The 18,881-nt window shown below is 41.4% G+C and overlaps 1 pseudogene; it reads left to right on the forward strand.

Moving 5' to 3' along the window:
* Nucleotides 1–18,881, forward strand: part of LOC118375606 (alpha-methylacyl-CoA racemase-like) — a 65,233-nt pseudogene that overhangs the window by 40,034 nt on the left and 6,318 nt on the right.

Consider the following 18,881-nt stretch of genomic DNA (forward strand, 5'->3'; position numbering starts at 1 on the left):
AAAAACCAGAAAAGGATTCAAATAAAATAATTTACCTTTGAAGAACTTCAGATGTTTTCAATTAGGAGACTCTCAGTTTGATAGCAAATGTTCCGTTTTTACAAAAAATATTATTTGTGTTGACAAATCGGTCCGTTTTCTGCGTCACGTTTAGCTACGAAAAAAACCTGTATCCAGGATTGTGTAAATCTATCCGCAAGCTCATTAGCATAACACAACGTTAACTATTCATGAAAATCGCAAATGAAATGAAATTAATATATTTGCTCTCAAGCTTAGCCTTTTGTTAACAACACTGTCATCTCAGATTTTCAAAATATGCTTTTGAACCATAGCTAAACAAGCATTTGTGTAACAGTATTGATAGCCTAGCATAGGATTTATGCCTGGCTTTCAGCATGCAACATTTTCACAAAAAACACAAAAGGATTCAAATAAAATCATTTACCTTTGAAGAACTTCAAATGTTTTCAATGAGGAGACTCTCAGTTAGATAGCAAATGTTCCGTTTTTACAAAAAATATTATTTGTGTTGACAAATCGGTCCGTTTTCTTCATCATTCTTCATCACGTTTGCGTAAGAAAAAAAACGAAAATTAAGTCATTAAAACGCAAACTTTTTTCCAAATTAACTCCATAATATCGACAGAAACATGACAAACCGATGTTTAGAATCAATCCTCAAGGTGTTTTTCACATATCTATCGACGATAAAATCCTTCGTGGCAGTTGACTTTCTCTTCTGAAGAAATGGAACGCGCATGGACCTACAGATTACGCAATAATTTCGACACAGGACACCGGGCGGAACACCAGGTAAATGTAGTCTCTTATGGTCAATCTTCCAATGATATGCCTACAAACACGTCACAATGCTGCAGACACCTTGGAGAAACGACACAAAGGGCAGGCTCATTCCTGGCGCATTGACAGCCATATAAGGAGACATTGGAACACAGCGCCTTCAGATTCTGGGGCATTTCCTGTATGAAACTTCATCTTGGTTTCGCCTGCAGCATTAGTTCTGGGGCACTCATAGATAATATATTTGCAGTTTTGGAAACGTCAGAGTTTTGTCTTTCCAAGGCTGTCAATTCCATGCATAGTCGAGCCTTTTCGTGACAAAATATTGCGCTTAAAACGGGCACGTCTTTTTATCCAATAATGACATAGCGCCCCCATAGGTTGAAGAGGTTAAAGACGGTTGACATATACTGGAAGCCCTAGGAAGTGCAACTTCATCCATATCCCACTGTGAATTCAATAGGGCCTGGGTTGAAAATCAACCAACCTCAGATTTCTCACTTCCTGTTTGGATTTCTTCTCAGGTTTTTGCCTGCCATATGAGTTCTGTTATACTCACAGACACCATTCAAACAGTTTTAGAAACTTTAGAGTGTTTTCTATCCAATACTAATAATAATATGCATATATTATCAACTGGGACTGAGGAGCAGGCCGTTTACTCTGGGCACGTCTGGGCACCTTTCATCTAAGCTACTCAATAATGCCCTTGCAGCCATAAGAAGTTTTAATGCAGCTGGTGGCCACATCAGATACTGACTGTTACTTTTACACATTATTCAAGTTTTGTCAGTCTGTGGAACTTGTTCAGTTTATGTCTCAGTTGTTGAATCTTATGTTCATACAAATATTTACACGTTAGTTTGCTGAAAATAAATGCAGGTGACAGTGAGAGGACGTTTATTTTGTTTGCTGAGTTTATATTAGCTGTCTACACTGAGTATACCAAATATTTGGAACACCTTTAAATGCATTTCTGCCAGCATGTCACCTGTGCAACTAGAGGCGAAAAAACTCTAGATCACCTTTACACCACACACAGAAACGCGTACAAACCTCTCCCTCAGCCTCTCTTTGGTAAATCTAACCATAACTCTATCCTCCTGATTCCTGCTTACAAGAAAAAAACTCAAACAGGACGTACCAGTGACAAGCCCAATAGATGGGTTATCTGACACTGTCACGAAAACGATGTGCACGGTTAAATGGGGAAGAGGTCCGTGAGTTGTGATTCTGGATGGCCAGATAGCTACCACAATGACAAGAAACTGCCATGTGGGAAATCCCAAGTGACTTGTTTCAGGTAGTTTCATCTTGTTCTTGAAACCATTTCTTGTTTTGAGGTGTTTTGATTGATTTCATGTCAATGCTAACATGGCTAAAATTTACAAGCTATCCAACAACTGTAACGATGCATTTGAGGGATAACAAATGCTCATTGTGCAAATTTATTGACACTGAACAAAAATAGAAATGAAACATGCAACAATTTCCAAGGTTTTACTGAGTTACAGTTCCTATGAGGAAATGAGTCAATTGAAATACATTCGTTAGGCCCTAATATGTAGAACTTGATCTCAACTTGCCTACCTGGTTAAATAAAGGTGAAATAAAATAAAATAAATATGCATTTCACATGACTGGGAATACAGATATGTATAAGGGCACATGGCGAGACCAAAATGCAGACACAGGAGGCAAATTGTTGAGCTCCAATATTTATTATACCAAAAGGGGTAGGCAAAGGGCAGGTCGAAGACAGGCAAGAGTTCATAAACCAGGTCAGAGTCCAAACAGTACCAGGCGATAGCCAGGCGATGGGCCTATCACTCAATCACAGGACCTAATGAAGAGATAAGTCTTCAATAAAGACTTAGAGGTCGAGACCGAGTCTGCGTCTCTCACATGGATAGGCAGAACGTTCCATAAAAATTGAGCTCTATTGGAGAAACCCTGCCTCCAGCTGTTTGCTTAGAAATTCTAGGGGCAGTAAGGAGGCCTGCGTCTTGTGATCGTAGCGTACGTGTAGGTATGTACGGCAGGACCAAATCAGAAAGATACGTAGGAGCAAGCCCATGTAATGCTTTGTAGATCAGCAGTAAAACCTTGAAATCAGCCCTAGCAGGAAGCCAATGTAGAGAGAACACATTCTTATTTACAATGACAGCCTTCCCTGAGAACAGTGGGTTAAATGCCTTGTTCAGGGGCTGAATAACAGATTTTTACCTTGTCAACTCTGGAATACGATCCAGTAACCTTTCAGTAACTGTCCCAACTTTCTAACCACAAGACTATCTGCCACCACATCATGATGTGTTTTGCATCATCATAATGATGGTGGGTTTTGCATCATCATGATGATGGTGGGTTTTGCATCATCATAATGATGGTGGGTTTTGCATCATCATAATGATGGTGGGTTTTGCATCATCATGATGATGGTGGGTTTTGCATCATCATAATGATGGTGGGTTTTGCATCATCATGATGATGGTGGGTTTTGCATCATCATAATGATGGTGGGTTTTGCATCATCATAATGATGGTGGGTTTTGCATCATCATGATGATGGTGGGTTTTGCATCATCATGATGATGGTGGGTTTTGCATCATCATAATGATGGTGGGTTTTGCATCATGATGATGGTGGGTTTTGCATCATCATAATGATGGTGGGTTTTGCATCATCATGATGATGGTGGGTTTTGCATCATCATGATGATGGTGTGTTTTGCATCATCATGATGATGGTGGGTTTTGCATCATCATAATGATGGTGGGTTTTGCATCATCATCATGATGGTGTGGCAAGTGACACTTTGCTTCTTGAAAACCTGCTGGGACTATATTAACAGTGGACTAATGAAAAAATATGATTTTTCCTTTAAGTTATCATGGAGTTAATGTGATTATTTGGACATTTTAGAAGTAATTTTAGTCATGAGTAAACAGTACACGACTCTCAGAGCTCACTCAGTCAGTCAGTCAGTGATTGCGTGAGTGAACAAGCATGTGGGGAGGTATTTCAGTGTACTAGCGAGAGAGCAGGCGGACTCATTGATGGCAGGGAAACCGGCACAGGGTGGTGTGAGTTTGTGTAGTTCTTTAGAGGGGGCCAGTGATACTATATATACATTACATACATATATAGCCTACCATGTGTTTCTCTATATATGGCTCTAGAGAGGGTTTTTGATATTATAGTCAGGGAGTATGCACGAATGTGCAGTGACATTCGTGGTACACAAAATGCGTAATTTATGAGAACATTTCATTTGCAAGCAGGTTTCTTATAGGTAGGATGCAACATTTAGGGAACATATTGTGTGTCCAGACTTAATGCAGGCAGACACTTGACATCCAATCCTAGTTTGACACACTCATAAGTGCTGCACAATTTATGAGAAAGCTAGATTTACAGGTTTCTCATTGTAGGGTACTGGTGTAAGAATTGAGGGAACGCATGTCCAGATTATTGGGATATGTCTAACAAAACAAGCCACTTGTTCTGTGTGCAGGATCACACATACTACGTGACAAAACATATTTATCATTACTCACTCTCAGGTTCTCTGAGATAACACAGCCTCAACATTGGATTGTGACATGAGCTTTATGTTCAGATGTAAGAAGCATTCTTTTATAAATCAGACCCTGTGGGTATTAATACAGCACATGGTACAACCACTACAGGCAAATGCTTTTGCAGATAATCATATGAAATCCAGGAATTGTACTGTATTTATAAACATTTGCCTGAGGTGATTTTGAAAATGTTGAACATTTCCATGAAGATAGTGTACTCACTATCTGATGATTGCTTACATTTACATAATTTAGCAGACACTCTTATCCAGAGCAATTTACAGTAGTGAGTGCATACATTTTCATACTGGTCCCCCGTGGGAAATGCGCCATGCTCTACCAACTGAGCCACACAGGACCTGGGCTATGACTAGTGGCCTTGGGCACCCATCACCTGACCTGATAACCAATCGGTATTGTGCATGTTGTCTTTTGCAGGGCTACGGGTGCCTTTGGGTACTTAAGCTTAATCTTGTATTGCCGCTTTGCCTGTTTGATGGTTCAACTGAGGGCATAGCAGGATTCCTTATAAGCATCTGGATTAGTGTCCCGCTCCTTGAAAATTATAGCTCTAGCCTTGAGCTCTCTGTGGATGTTGCCTTTAATCCATGGCTTCTGGTTGGGATATGTACTTACATTTACTGTGGGGATGACGTTGTCAATGTACTTATTGATGAAGCCGGTGACTGAGGCGGTATACTCCTCAATGCCATTGGATGAATCCTGGAACATATTCCAGTGTGTGCTAGAAAAACATTCCAGTAGTGTAGCATCCGTATCATCTCACCACTTCCACATTGAGCAAGTCGCTGATACTTCCTGCTTTAGTTTTTGCTTGTAAGCAGGAATCAAGAGGGTGGTGGCATCATGGTGATGACATTGTCATGGTGTGGGGATTTTTTTTAGTGTCAGTGACTGGGAGACTAGTCAGGATCATTCAACTGAGACTGCTCTTCTCTGTATCACGGAGGCGCTCCGCACCGCTAAAGCTAACTCTCTCTCCTCTGCTCTCATCCTTCTAGACCTATCGGCTGCCTTCGATACTGTGAACCATCAGATCCTCCTCTCCACCCTTTCCGAGTTGGGCATCTCCGGCGCGGCCCACGCTTGGATTGCGTCCTACCTGACAGGTCGCTCCTACCAGGTGGTGTGGCGAGAATCTGTCTCCTCACCACGCGCTCTCACCACTGGTGTCCCCCAGGGCTCTGTTCTAGGCCCTCTCCTATTCTCGCTATACACCAAGTCACTTGCCTCTGTCATAACCTCACATGGTCTCTCCTATCATTGCTATGCAGACGACACACAATTAATCTTCTCCTTTCCGCCTTCTGACGACCAGGTGGCGAATCGCATCTCTGCATGTCTGGCAGACATATCAGTGTGGATGATGGATCACCACCTCAAGCTGAACCTCGGCAAGACGGAGCTGCTCTTCCTCCCGGGGAAGGACTGCCCGTTCCATGATCTCGCCATCACGGTTGACAACTCCATTGTGTCCTCCTCCCAGAGCGCTAAGAACCTTGGCGTGATCCTGGACAACACCCTGTCGTTCTCAACTAACATCAAGGCGGTGGCCCGTTCCTGTAGGTTCATGCTCTACAACATCCGCAGAGTACGACCCTGCCTCACACAGGAAGCGGCGCAGGTCCTAATCCAGGCACTTGTCATCTCCCGTCTGGACTACTGCAACTCGCTGTTGGCTGGGCTCCCTGCCTGTGCCATTAAACCCCTACAACTCATCCAGAACGCCGCAGCCCGTCTGGTGTTCAACCTTCCCAAGTTCTCTCACGTCACCCCGCTCCTCCGCTCTCTCCACTGGCTTCCAGTTGAAGCTCGCATCTGCTACAAGACCATGGTGCTTGCCTACGGAGCTGTGAGGGGAACGGCACCTCAGTACCTCCAGGCTCTGATCAGGCCCTACACCCAAACAAGGGCACTGCGTTCATCCACCTCTGGCCTGCTCGCCTCCCTACCACTGAGGAAGTACAGTTCCCGCTCAGCCCAGTCTAAACTGTTCGCTGCTCTGGCCCCCCAATGGTGGAACAAACTCCCTCACGACGCCAGGACAGCGGAGTCAATCACCACCTTCCGGAGACACCTGAAACCCCACCTCTTTAAGGAATACCTAGGATAGGATAAGTAATCCTTCTCACCCCCCCCCCTTTAAGATTTAGATGCACTATTGTAAAGTGACTATTCTACTGGATGTCATAAGGTGAATGCACCAATTTGTAAGTCGCTCTGGATAAGAGCATCTGCTAAATGACTTAAATGTAAATGTAAATGTAAATGTAAAGGAAAGATAAACGGAGCAAACTACAGAGAGATCCTTGATGAAAACCTGCTCCATAGTGCTCAGGACCATGAAGGTTCACCTTCCAACAGGACAATGACCTTAAGCACACAGCCAAGACAACGCAGGAGCTGCTTCGGGACATGTCTATGAATGTCCTTGAGAGGCCCAGCCAGAGCCCGGACTTGAACACGATCGAACATCTCTGGAGAGACCTGAAAATAGCCATTCAGCGATGCTCCCCGTCCAAGGTGACAGAGCTTGAGAGGAACTGAAGAGAGGAAACTCCATAAATACTCTAAATACCCCATAAATACAGGTATTCCAAGCTTGTAGTGTCATACCCAAGAAGACTCAAGGCTGTAATCACTACCCAAGGTGCTTCAAAAAGGTACTGAGTAAAGGGTCTGTTTAAAAAAAATACATTTGCAAAATATTCTCAATCTGTTTTCGCTTTGGCATTATGGGATATTGTGTGTAGATTGAGGAAACCCCCTTTTTTAAGCTGTAACGTAACAAAATGTGGAAAAGTTAAGGGGTGTGAATACTTTCTGAATGCACTGTGTCTCTCTTTGGACCATTGTGAATAGTCTGTATCCATAATAATAATGTATCATCACTGTCTGAGACATACATGTATGTGTTTAAATGTCTCTTTTGTGTTCATACAATTGTACATACAGTGGGGCAAAAAAGTATGATGACAGACAAAATGAGAAAAAAAATCCAGAAAATCACATTATAAGATTTTTAATGAATTTATTTGCAAATTATGGTGGAAAATAAGTATTTGGTCACCTACAAACAAGCGAGATTTCTGGCTCTCACAGACCTGTAACTTCTTCTTTAAGAGGCTCCTCTGTCCTCCACTCGTTACCTGTATTAATGGCACCTGTTTGAACTTGTTATCACTATAAAAGACACCTGTCCACAACCTCAAACAGTCACACTCCAAACTCCACTATGGCCAAGACCAAAGAGCTGTCAAAGGACAACAGAAACAAAATTGTAGACCTGCACCAGGCTGGGAAGACTGAATCTGCAATAGGTAAGCAGCTTGGTTTGAAGAAATCAACTGTGGGAGCAATTATTAGAAAATGGAAGACATACAAGACCACTGATAATCTCCCTCGATCTGGGGCTCCACGCAAGATCTCACCCCGTGGGGTCAAAATGATCACAAGAACGGTGAGCTAAAATCCCAGAACCACACGGGGGGACCTAGTGAATGACCTGCAGAGAGCTGGGACCAAAGTAACAAAGCCTACCATCTGTAACACACTATGCCGCCAGGGACTCAAATCCTGCAGTGCCAGACATGTCCCCCTGCTTAAGCCAGTACATGTCCAGGCCCAACGAAGGAGTGGCTTCGTAAGAAGCATTTCAAGGTCCTGGAGTGGCCTAGCCAGTCTCCTGATCTCAACCCCATAGAAAATCTTTGGAGGGAGTTGAAAGTCCGTGTTGCCCAGCAACAGCCCCAAAACATCACTGCTCTAGAGGAGATCTGCATGGAGGAACGGGCCAAAATACCAGCAACAGTGTGTGAAAACCTTGTGAAGACTTACAGAAAATGTTTGACCTCTGTCATTGTCAACAAAGGGTATATAACAAAGTATTGAGATAAACTTTTGTTATTGACCAAATACTTATTTTCCACCATAATTTGCAAATAAATTCATAAAAAATCCTACAATGTGATTTTCTGGATTTTTTTTTTCATTTTGTCTGTCATAGTTGAAGTGTACCTATCATGAAAATTACAGGCCTCTCATCTTTTTAAGTGGGAGAACTTGCACAATTGGTGACTGACTAAATACTTTTCTTGCCCCACTGTATGTAGGATCTTCATTTGGTGGTGAGAATTGTCCTGTAGATGAGCTTCGGAATATTTATAAATTCACTGGAAACCCGCACTAACAAGTGACGGCCCATCATTCAGAGTAGAGCCCCACCTGTTTTGAGCCCCACCTGTTAGCTGAAAGAAATACATCTCTATTTTTTTCCTGTTTTGCATGTTATTTTGGCATTAATACGTGTCACATATCAGTTTGCAAACAATAAAAAACAATCATTGAGTTAGTAAAGGCGCCTTCGAACATGGTCTCTTTTTTGCTTTCTTGAGTAAGGCAGCTCCAAAATGCAGGTGTTTTAGCCTAGCTCAGTGCTTTCCGTGGTGGTGAGGCAGAAAATACGGAGCGTAAGGGTTGGTAATGTTCTCTAATTGCACTCTGATTGGTTGGCTCAGTGTTCTGTCACTCATGGGGGTGCCATGTCACCACAAAATCTACAGGGAGAGCTCAAAAATTCAAGCCCCTTGTGTGCTACCATAGAGTTACTTTAGAAGTGCCCATCCAAGAAGAGTCAGGGTCATAGGCTACAGATAAAATGAAGTCAAATCACGTTATATCTACTGTAGCTTTAATTGGACTGATCATGTCAACGTCATACATTCAAAATCTTAGCTAGCAAGCTATACAAGCAGTCATCGTCATGAATCACGTCGACAATCTACTGGCAAATGTTTTTTTTTAATTACAGAAATTCTATATAAAATGTATCGATGCTCTATGGCCATGGGACATTTAACATTACTCAACAAGTTGGAAATCGCAAATTCAACAATTCATTTTTTTGGAAGGAATCAGTGGCTAACTACAAGTGTTGCAAAGCAATCACTAGCCTGCTATTCAGTGGAGTGGGTGTGTGGTCCAAGTCTGGGTTTAAGGGTCTCTTTCCCAGGCTTAAAAGGATAAACATGCAACACCATGGGCCAGAAAAGGTTGAATACATTGGCCATGCTGTCAATCCAGCATGACTTCTCCGCATTCAAAACTACTGGAAACTTAGAACTGGGAAATCTCAGAATTCAGTGAGTTCAAGACAACTGGGAACGAGCTCCAACTGGGGATATACGTTTGGAATGGTCATCCAACTTAGAATTGCAAGTCGGGAACGCGGGCCTCTTTCTAAATCTCTGACCTGAAGATCACTGAAGTCATGATTCAACCGTGTTTTTCTAAACCCAGAGAATGCCAGACTTTGATGACAAAGTTTGATGACAAAATTTGCCCACAAGGAGATATGTATACTGTAGCAAAGAAAGTAATACTAAGTATATGTTGTGTAGTAAAGTGTTAGAAGCCTATGTGCCTCACCCTAATAATCCCCCCTCATCACTTAGCCTACTGTTCTGACTTGGTGATGCACATGCATCCTATAGCCTGTGTTAGAGAAAAGTAATCTTTTAATCTTTTAAGAGCATTCATTGCCTGCTCATATGCCCCTTTATTTCTCCTACAGTTCTGACTTGGTGTACAGGGAGAATACTGTAAGAATGGCCCGTGTTCTGAATTCTGTCGCTGTACATTTCAAAGGTCCTGAATAAATAGTTATATTGACTACGTCCTTCCTAGCTCGCTCATTAATGTCTTAGTAAAAATTACGGATTGCCTCTTATCCTCTCGTCATCCTCTTATTCCATAGTTTGTACATCTCAATTGTCAGTAGAAACCATATTTCTTTAAGCAAGTCAGCCATATCAGCTATGTTTTTTACAAAGGCGGTAAATGAGGCTGAATGATCTGTTTTGCTGCCAAACAAGGTTCTGCTGATAGCCAGGTGTAGCAATGGTAAAGATTCACTCCATGGTGCTGAAATGAAAGCCCTGCTGTGGGACAGCTTTATGTAGTCCCTAACAGTTTGTGGGCACCGTTTGTCACCGTTCTAGTACAATTAATGTATTGTTTAGTGTTGTGTAGCGGCTTTGCTGGCATGCATCAAAAAACATTTTGGGGAGTTTACTCCACCAAGATTTAGATGCTAAAATCACCACTGGCACTAACACACGGTTGAGACTAATTTTGACCAGTTAATAGCCTAACTACTGATCAAACAACATTATGGACTACATGTTAAAATCCTCTTGCTGCAGGATTATTTTGCTGTTATAATTCAGGTCAAATTAAGATCCTACATGTGTAGCATTGAAATTAGCTCTGGTGTGTGGCATTGGTGACCACTCCCCAGTCATTGCGAGATGGGAGGATTGTTAGAGGACAAGGGTCATGTAGTTATTCTTAGTTACCGGCGGCAGCTGGATTGCATGCATGGATACCTTGATGTTGGTGAGACCAGGCAGTCATCAGGGTGTAAGACAGTCATTAAAAGTGTAACTCTGTGTTGTTGTTTTTGTTGCACTGCTTTGCTTTATCTTGGTCAGTTCGCAGTTGTAAATGAGCACTTGTTTTCAACTGGCCTAGCTGGTTAAATAAAGGTGAAATAAAATAAATAAATAAAGGTTATAATGTCACCTCGTACACACAGATAAAGTAATTGAAATGTCCATTATACTGTATCACATGTATAGGTAGCTCACGTCCTGGAATTAAATGAATGATATGATCTCTAAGGCTCAGACAGTCATTCAACCCAGTGCTCTGAATGAGATTCATTGAAACTCAGACTAGCATTCAACAATTCAATTCAGCACCATAGCATTTAACAATGGTAATTTAATAATGATGGATATTTATGCCCAGTGTGTAAATATAGCTGGAAATTAATGATGACTTTGCAGAAGTAATTCAAAAATCAATGAAAAGAGTCAGGAAGTAATTACTATGAATCCTTGCTAAAGAAAACTCTTATAGCAGGCAAGGTTCTCCATTATCACAGTAGCCAGACAGGGTACTTTGGTGCAACCATATAGATTCTCATATTAATTTTCAGTTTTGCAGAAGCATTCCTGTAAAGGTTTATGAGGAATGTATTTTGGGATGATGATTCGAATAAATGTATGCTGTCATGACAATCTGTGTACACGTAAGCAATAGAAAAACTTTGAATCCTACAGAACACAGAACTATGGTATATTAAACCAACCAGAACAAACTTAAAGAAAGAGCACATGGTTTAAAAAAAAAATTCTCACCCATTTCTTTAAATGTTTTATTTTTAAATTCCCTCTCTTCCTGACTTGTTAAAACATATTTTTAAACAGCATAAGGCTAGTGTATCTGTCATTAGCTACAAGCTTTCATCTGACGTCTTTATTCTTATCTGAAACCCTGCTGTTCCTTGTTCTTTTTTACATTTCCTGTTCTTGACATTCACTGACTCCCTGCTGTTCCGTGTGAGACCCTCTGAAGTCTCATGATCTCATGATCTGTCATGTGTGTGTCTCTCTATTGTGTCTGTCTGCAGAAGTCTCATGATCTAATGATCTGCCATGTGTGTGTCTCTACCCTGTTTCTGCCTGCAGAAGTCTCATGATCTCATGATCTGTCATGTGTGTGTCTCTCTATTGTGTCTGCCTGCAGAAGTCTCATGATCTAATGATCTACCATGTGTTTGTCTCTACCCTGTTTCTGCCTGCAGAAGAAGAGGATAACTCTGAAGTCTCCTGGCTATGATTAACATACCCAGTCACTACCGCTGTCTCTGTGTCACTCACTTGCTGGGATGGACCATCTTCCTCTGCAACATGCTCTTCTTCACAGACTTCATGGGACAGGGAGAGAGGGAGGGAGGGAGAGAGAGAGAGACCATTAAAGGACAAACTAATCATATCACTCAGGCTACTAATGATTGCCCTTATTTGACAGTGGTAATAAGAGAACGTAATGTTTTCACTCCATTATGCGATCGAGGTTCATCACTGTGTTCATGAAAAGGCTTCCTGTTTATTTATTTAGCACCATCACAACATGCCCTGATTGGTGGGTAGTCTCTCGTCACAGCCTTGGCTGATTTGGTTCTGTGTGCCCAACTATTAATTGCTCTGTAATGAAGACATTGACAGACCGGCTTTATGGTGGTCAGGTCTCATCTGATCTGTATGCTGATGACTGCTCTTACGCAGGCTGCAGTCACACGGTGGTGGTGATTTAGTGGTTGAGACTGAGGCAAACTAAGCAGCAGGTCAGACCTAAACATACCTTGCTTTCACTGTATCAATAGAGAGCAGTGGCAGATGTGGTTTATGTTGTTGACACAGGCTTTGGCAGCTATAATAACAAATGGGATGGGACTTGTTAACTGTTACAAGCTACTGTACAGCACATGCATTAATAAGATACAGTGCCTTGCGAAAGTATTCAGCCCCCTTTTGCCACATTTCAGGCTTCAAACATAAAGATATAAAACTGTATTTTTTGTGAAGAATCAACAACAAGTGGGTCACAATCATGAAGTGGAACGATATTTATTGGATATTTCAAACTTTTTTAACAAATCAAAAACTGAAGAATTGGGCGTGCAAAATTATTCAGCCCCTTTACTTTCAGTGCAGCAAACTCTCTCCAGAAGTTCAGTGAGGATCTCTGAATGATCCAATGTTGACCTAAATGACTAATGATGATAAATACAATCCACCTGTGTGTAATCAAGTCTCCGTATAAATGCACCTGCACTGTGATAGTCTCAGAGGTACGTTAAAAGCGCAGAGAGCATCATGAAGAACAAGGAACACACCAGGCAGGTCCGAGATACTGTTGTGAAGAAGTTTAAAGCCGGATTTGGATACAAAAAGATTTCCCAAGCTTTAAACATCCCAAGGAGCACTGTGCAAGCGATAATATTGAAATGGAAGGAGTATCAGACTACTGAAAATCTACCAATACCTGTCCGTCCCTCTAAACTTTCAGCTCATACAAGGAAAAGACTGATCAGAGATGCAGCCAAGAGGCCCATGATCACTCTGGATGAACTGCAGAGATCTATATCTGAGGTGGGAGACTCTGTCCATAGGACAACAATCAGTCATATATTGCACAAATCTGGCCTTTATGGAAGAGTGGCAAGAAGAAAGCCATTTCTTAAAGATATCCATAAAAAGTGTTGTTTAAAGTTTGCCACAAGCCACCCGGGAGACACACCAAACATGTGGAAGAAGGTGCTCTGGTCAGATGAAACCAAAATTGAACTTTTTGGCAACAATGCAAAACGTTATGTTTGGTGTAAAAGCAACACAGCTCATCAGCCTGAACACACCATCCCCACTGTCAAACATGGTGGTGGCAGCATCATGGTTTGGGCCTGCTTTTCTTCAGCAGGGACAGGGAAGATGGTTAAAATTGATGGGAAGATGGATGGAGCCAAATACAGGACCATTCTGGAAGAAAACCTGATGGAGTCTGCAAAAGACCTGAAACTGGGACGGAGATTTGTCTTCCAACAAGACAATGATCCAAAACATAAAGCAAAATCTACAATGGAATGGTTCAAAAATAAACATATCCAGGTGTTAGAATGGTCAAGTCAAAGTCCAGACCTGAATCCAATCGAGAATCTGTGGAAAGAACTGAAAACTGCTGTTCACAAATGCTCTCCATCCAACCTCACTGAGCTCGAGCTGTTTTGCAAGGAAGAATGGGAAAAAATTTCAGTCTCTCGATGTGAAAAACTGATAGAGACATACCCCAAGCGACTTACAGCTGTAATCGCAGCAAAAGGTGGCGCTACAAAGTATTAACTTTAAGGGCTGAATGATTTTGCACGCTCAATTTTTCAGTTTTTGATTTGTTAAAAAAGTTTGAAATATCCAATAAATGTCGTTCCACTTCACGATTGTGTCCCACTTGTTGTTGATTCTTCACAAAAAAATACAGTTTCATATCTTTATGTTTGAAGCCTGAAATGTGGCAAAAGGTCGCAAAGTTCAAGGGGGCCGAATACTTTCGCAAGGCACTGTAAATACATCATCGTCCTCCATCACTTCATGCAGGCACAGGCTTTTACCTTAAAAACCTGTTAGGGATAGGGCTGTTTACTGCCCCCTCTGGAGTAATTGCGTGCCCATAGTAAACAGAATTTTTTTGTCAAAAGTTGCTAATATATGCAAATAAAAAATATTATTGAATAGAAAACACTCTAAAGCTTCTAAAACCGTTTAAATTATGTCTGTATGTAAAGCAGAACTCTCAGGGCAGTCATTCTCCCAAACTCTCTCTTGTCATCAGAAAAGTTGGCCCAACTTTGACGTCATCGCCCCCACCCTACCCAAGCACTTACAGGTCTGGGAACAGTCTCTTTGTCTTCAGCGCGATGTCTGCTTCCAATGGGGCTTCTCATTGTGAGAATCGCGAGCTCACGAGAGTTTTGGCCTTTCGGTCACGCGAAAAAACAGGTTCCTCTCATCTGCCGTGCTCTCCGGATGAAAACTGGGCAATGTCAGAAATGTCGGTGCTCTTCCACAATATGCAATGAAATCTGCTCCTGTCTTTTTTCCAAGATCGATAAAACAATTTGTGTGTTTCTGTTCGTCCTCACGATTGCTGTACCCCTTTCTAACATGTTAAAGCTTGATTATGAACATAGTTTGACAAGTTTAGTCGACATATAATATGTAATTTCGACGTTTTGGTGCGCATCCACTTGACTTTTGGCTGCATTTCAACCGAAATGTGTCGTGTTTGAGAACCGAAAGACACAGACTGCAAAACTAAATGCTGTTTTTGGTAAGTATAATTCCTTCCAGGTCTTCTGATGGAAGAACAGCAAAGGTAAGGGAATATTTATGTGGTAAATTTGGGTTTCTGTGGACTCCAAGATAGAGGAGCCATAATGCTACTTTTTGAGCGCCGACTCATAGTATAGCCTAGTGAACGAAACCTGTAACGTTAAAAATAAATGTAACACAGCGATTGCATTCAGAAGAAGTGTATCTTCCTATATATATGTAGAACATGCATATTTAGTCAAAGTTTATGATGTGTATTCTGACGTTAGCTGACGTTATCTGCTGGAGCTATCGTCATTTCTCAGAACATTTGAGTAGCATTTTTTGAATGATGCATCATTGTAAACAGAGATTTATGGATATATATAGCATATTATTGAAAAAAAACATAAATGTACTGTGTAACATGTTATATTACTGTCATCTGATGAAGATTTCAAAAGGTTAGTGAAATTATTTTTCTTTTAATCCTGCGTTTGTTGATTGCATATTTTTTTCAACTTGGCTATGCAAATTAGCTGTGTCTTCGGTGGTGGTTTGACATAAATATGTGCTATGTTTTCGCCGTAAAACATTTTAGAAATCTGACTCGCTGGGTAGATGAACAAGGTGTCTATCTTTCATTTGAGCCATTGGACTTGTTAATGTGTGGAGGTTAAATATTTTTAGGAATATTTTTGCGTTCCATGCGCCACCTTCCAGCTGAACATGGGGGAGTTCCCAAATGGGAACCATAACCCCCTTCTGGTTAACCACTACCTGTCAATAATGTCTTACTTATGAATGCTGCGACACAACAGGAATAGAGAGCAGAGGAGACAGAGTTGATACAGAGACCCAGCATCCAATCTCCACCCCCTCTCATACCGCTCATAGGCTGTAGAGTTATGGTCCGCATACGGGTTGCCCTTATACACAATCTGTCATCACACACAAATAACCATTATTACACACACTTTATGACCAAGTATGATGATTATCATAATTATGATAATTACATGCACAATGGAGACAAAGTCACCACCACAGCTGAATACGAATTGAACTAGTTACTTACATAAATGTGGTGTTTGATTCAATATGTCTCTCCAATCTCTACCCACTCCTCTGACATATAATCAATAAGTGGTGGTATGGTGGTTGAGGGTTAAGAGCATTGGGCCAGTAACTGAAAGGTTGCTGGTTTGAATCCCTAAGCTGACTTGGTGAGCATGGAGATGTGCCCTTGAGCAAGGCACTTTACCCTAATTGCTCCTGTATGTTGTTCTGGATAAGAATGTCTACTAAATGACTAAAGTGTAAAACGTAAATGTAATTGTAGTCATCTAATGTCCACAATGTGATTTAGCTCAAGGGTATACATGTATTCCCCCAATGTCCACAATGTGATTTAGCTCAAGGGTATACGTGTATTCCCCCAATGTCCACAATAGAGCCGTAGCTAATATCCTTTGCGAATGTTTGTTTTGTTGTAAAGAGACTTACTTCACTCCTCATTCTAAAGCTTATGAGTTCATATCTTGTCTGCTCATGTCCAACCAACACAGGGAACTTTCCACAGAAGTTTGCTCTGAGCCTGCTTGGCGACTGTGGTATATGTTGTGTGACACACACTGATGTAATAACGTATACTCTTAAGCTAAGTTACAGCACAGAACGCATTCAATCATTCACTGCATAAGTGCATAGCAGATGCTTATAATTTCATTAGTGTTCGGTAATTGATTTAATTAAGTAAAACTTACTTGTCTTATAGTTAAACTCCAATCACTGAAAGTAGAGCATGGAGAACAAACCAAATTGATCTTCTGTCTATGGAGAATAGTGACACACATTTGCATGCATTAGATCCAATGCCAGTAAGCAGAACAGCAGGCCATCGTCATCCCATGTAACTGAATTACCAATGATGACGTGTTTGTTTATTCAGTGACATTCACATTTCTGACACAAGGAAAGCAAAGTAATAAGGAGCACTATCGCAACAGTTTGCTAAAATAGATATGGAGGGATGGCTTATTCAAATCCCAAGCAGATATAATTTTTGTTGTGCCCTTGAGTAAGAAATCACTTCTCTATTTAGTTATACCTGCAGTCTTCTTAGACATGTTGCGTGTTCTTACACAGTAGTATATACTGTAAAAATAAAAATAAAAAGTGTTGGCAGTACCAATCCACATACCTTCTCTCTTTATACGTCTGATGTGTCTTCAGATGTCTAGAGGCTGCTGCAGCCCTTCGTTGATCTGAAGGGGCTCTACTTCGTGGGATACTTTGTGTTTGGTCTGGGCATCAGTCTGATCAGCCTAATCCCCAACATCATCACCACCCTCATCCTGTCTTCGGAGTCATTTCCAGCACCTTGTACACCATCCCCTTCAACCTCATCTCAGAGTACCATCGGCAAGAGGAGGTCAGTACCCTCTCTCTCTCTCTCTCTCTCTCTCTCTCTCTCTCTCTCTCTCTCTCTCTCTCTCTCTCATAGCCTGGTTCCATGTGTTTGTCCAACTACAATGACCATAGGAGTTGGCAAGACTGCACAAACAGATATCGGACCAGGCTAGTCTCTCACCTCCAGATAGTTATCATGGAACTGACAGTGGATTGTGCATTCTGGAGCTGTAAATGCTTACATTAAAAGTTAATCATGTGTAGAGTTTGCAAAATTCATCCACCACCTGTCTGCAGCTCAAATACGGAGTGATGCGAACAGCTGCCCTTTTAAACTTGAATGCTCACCATGTCATTTACCACAGTGGAGAGGTGAACTCCCCTTTTCCTTTTGATGGAGGTGTAAAGGTACTTTCCAATTATCTTTATTGATTGCCTCTATAGTCTTGTTTCTGTCCAAAGTGTCATAAATCACTTGTCATTCACATAGCAAATGTAATCCCACTGTAGGTTGGTGTCCGTGGAATACTTGAATATCATCTATGCCAAATTACTTTTTACCCTAAATTCTTTTGAGTTTATTCCCAAACTGTCTAAATCAATACCCATCACCCTCCAAAGAAGAGGGAATTTACCCGCCAGCTTGGCCCGAAAATATTTTTGGGTATCAGATTGTTCTGGCAGTTCTCACATAAAAACTTCATTGTGAGGAATGTGTAACTTGCTTTTTACATTTGTAACACAAACAATGTTTGGGAAAATCATGCTGAAAGTGACCATTCATGGCCCTTTTAGACCCTTTTCTAAATCCACTTTGAGCCAGGAGAGATTGTCATGCATATTATTAATGTTAGCTCTCCGTGTACATTTAAGGATCTGTCGTGCTGCTCTGTTCAGGGCCAATTGTAATTTGCCGATGTCCCTCCCACTTTACCATATGCCCGGACAGTAGTCCGGGTGCAACAAAACTATGGCTTGTAGGTCTTGTTTTGTTGATAGCAATGTCAAGAAAGTAGAGCAGAGCAAAGTCAAAGAACTAAAAATCCTACAGCCTATCCCACCCCGAGCTGCAACACTGACAGGCTAGGGGCTGTCCACACTTGAAGAGCTGAGTGAATATTTGTTTTTAGAAGCTCTGTCCACAGGCATGACAATTGGTATAATTTACTTGAAACAAAAGTCTACTGCAATGAGACTTTGTCCTTGTGTTTCTTGGCTATTTACATTGTTATGTTCACAAGCTAGGTTGTTTTTCAATGTTTGAGTTTCAACTGCTAGGGAAGAGAAGACAACGCAGCCACAGATAGAACACTGAGACAGATATTTCACCGGATGTGTAAATGTGAAGCA

Source organism: Oncorhynchus keta, chromosome 12 (assembly GCF_023373465.1).
Source record: "Oncorhynchus keta strain PuntledgeMale-10-30-2019 chromosome 12, Oket_V2, whole genome shotgun sequence".
Lineage (NCBI taxonomy): Eukaryota > Metazoa > Chordata > Actinopteri > Salmoniformes > Salmonidae > Oncorhynchus > Oncorhynchus keta.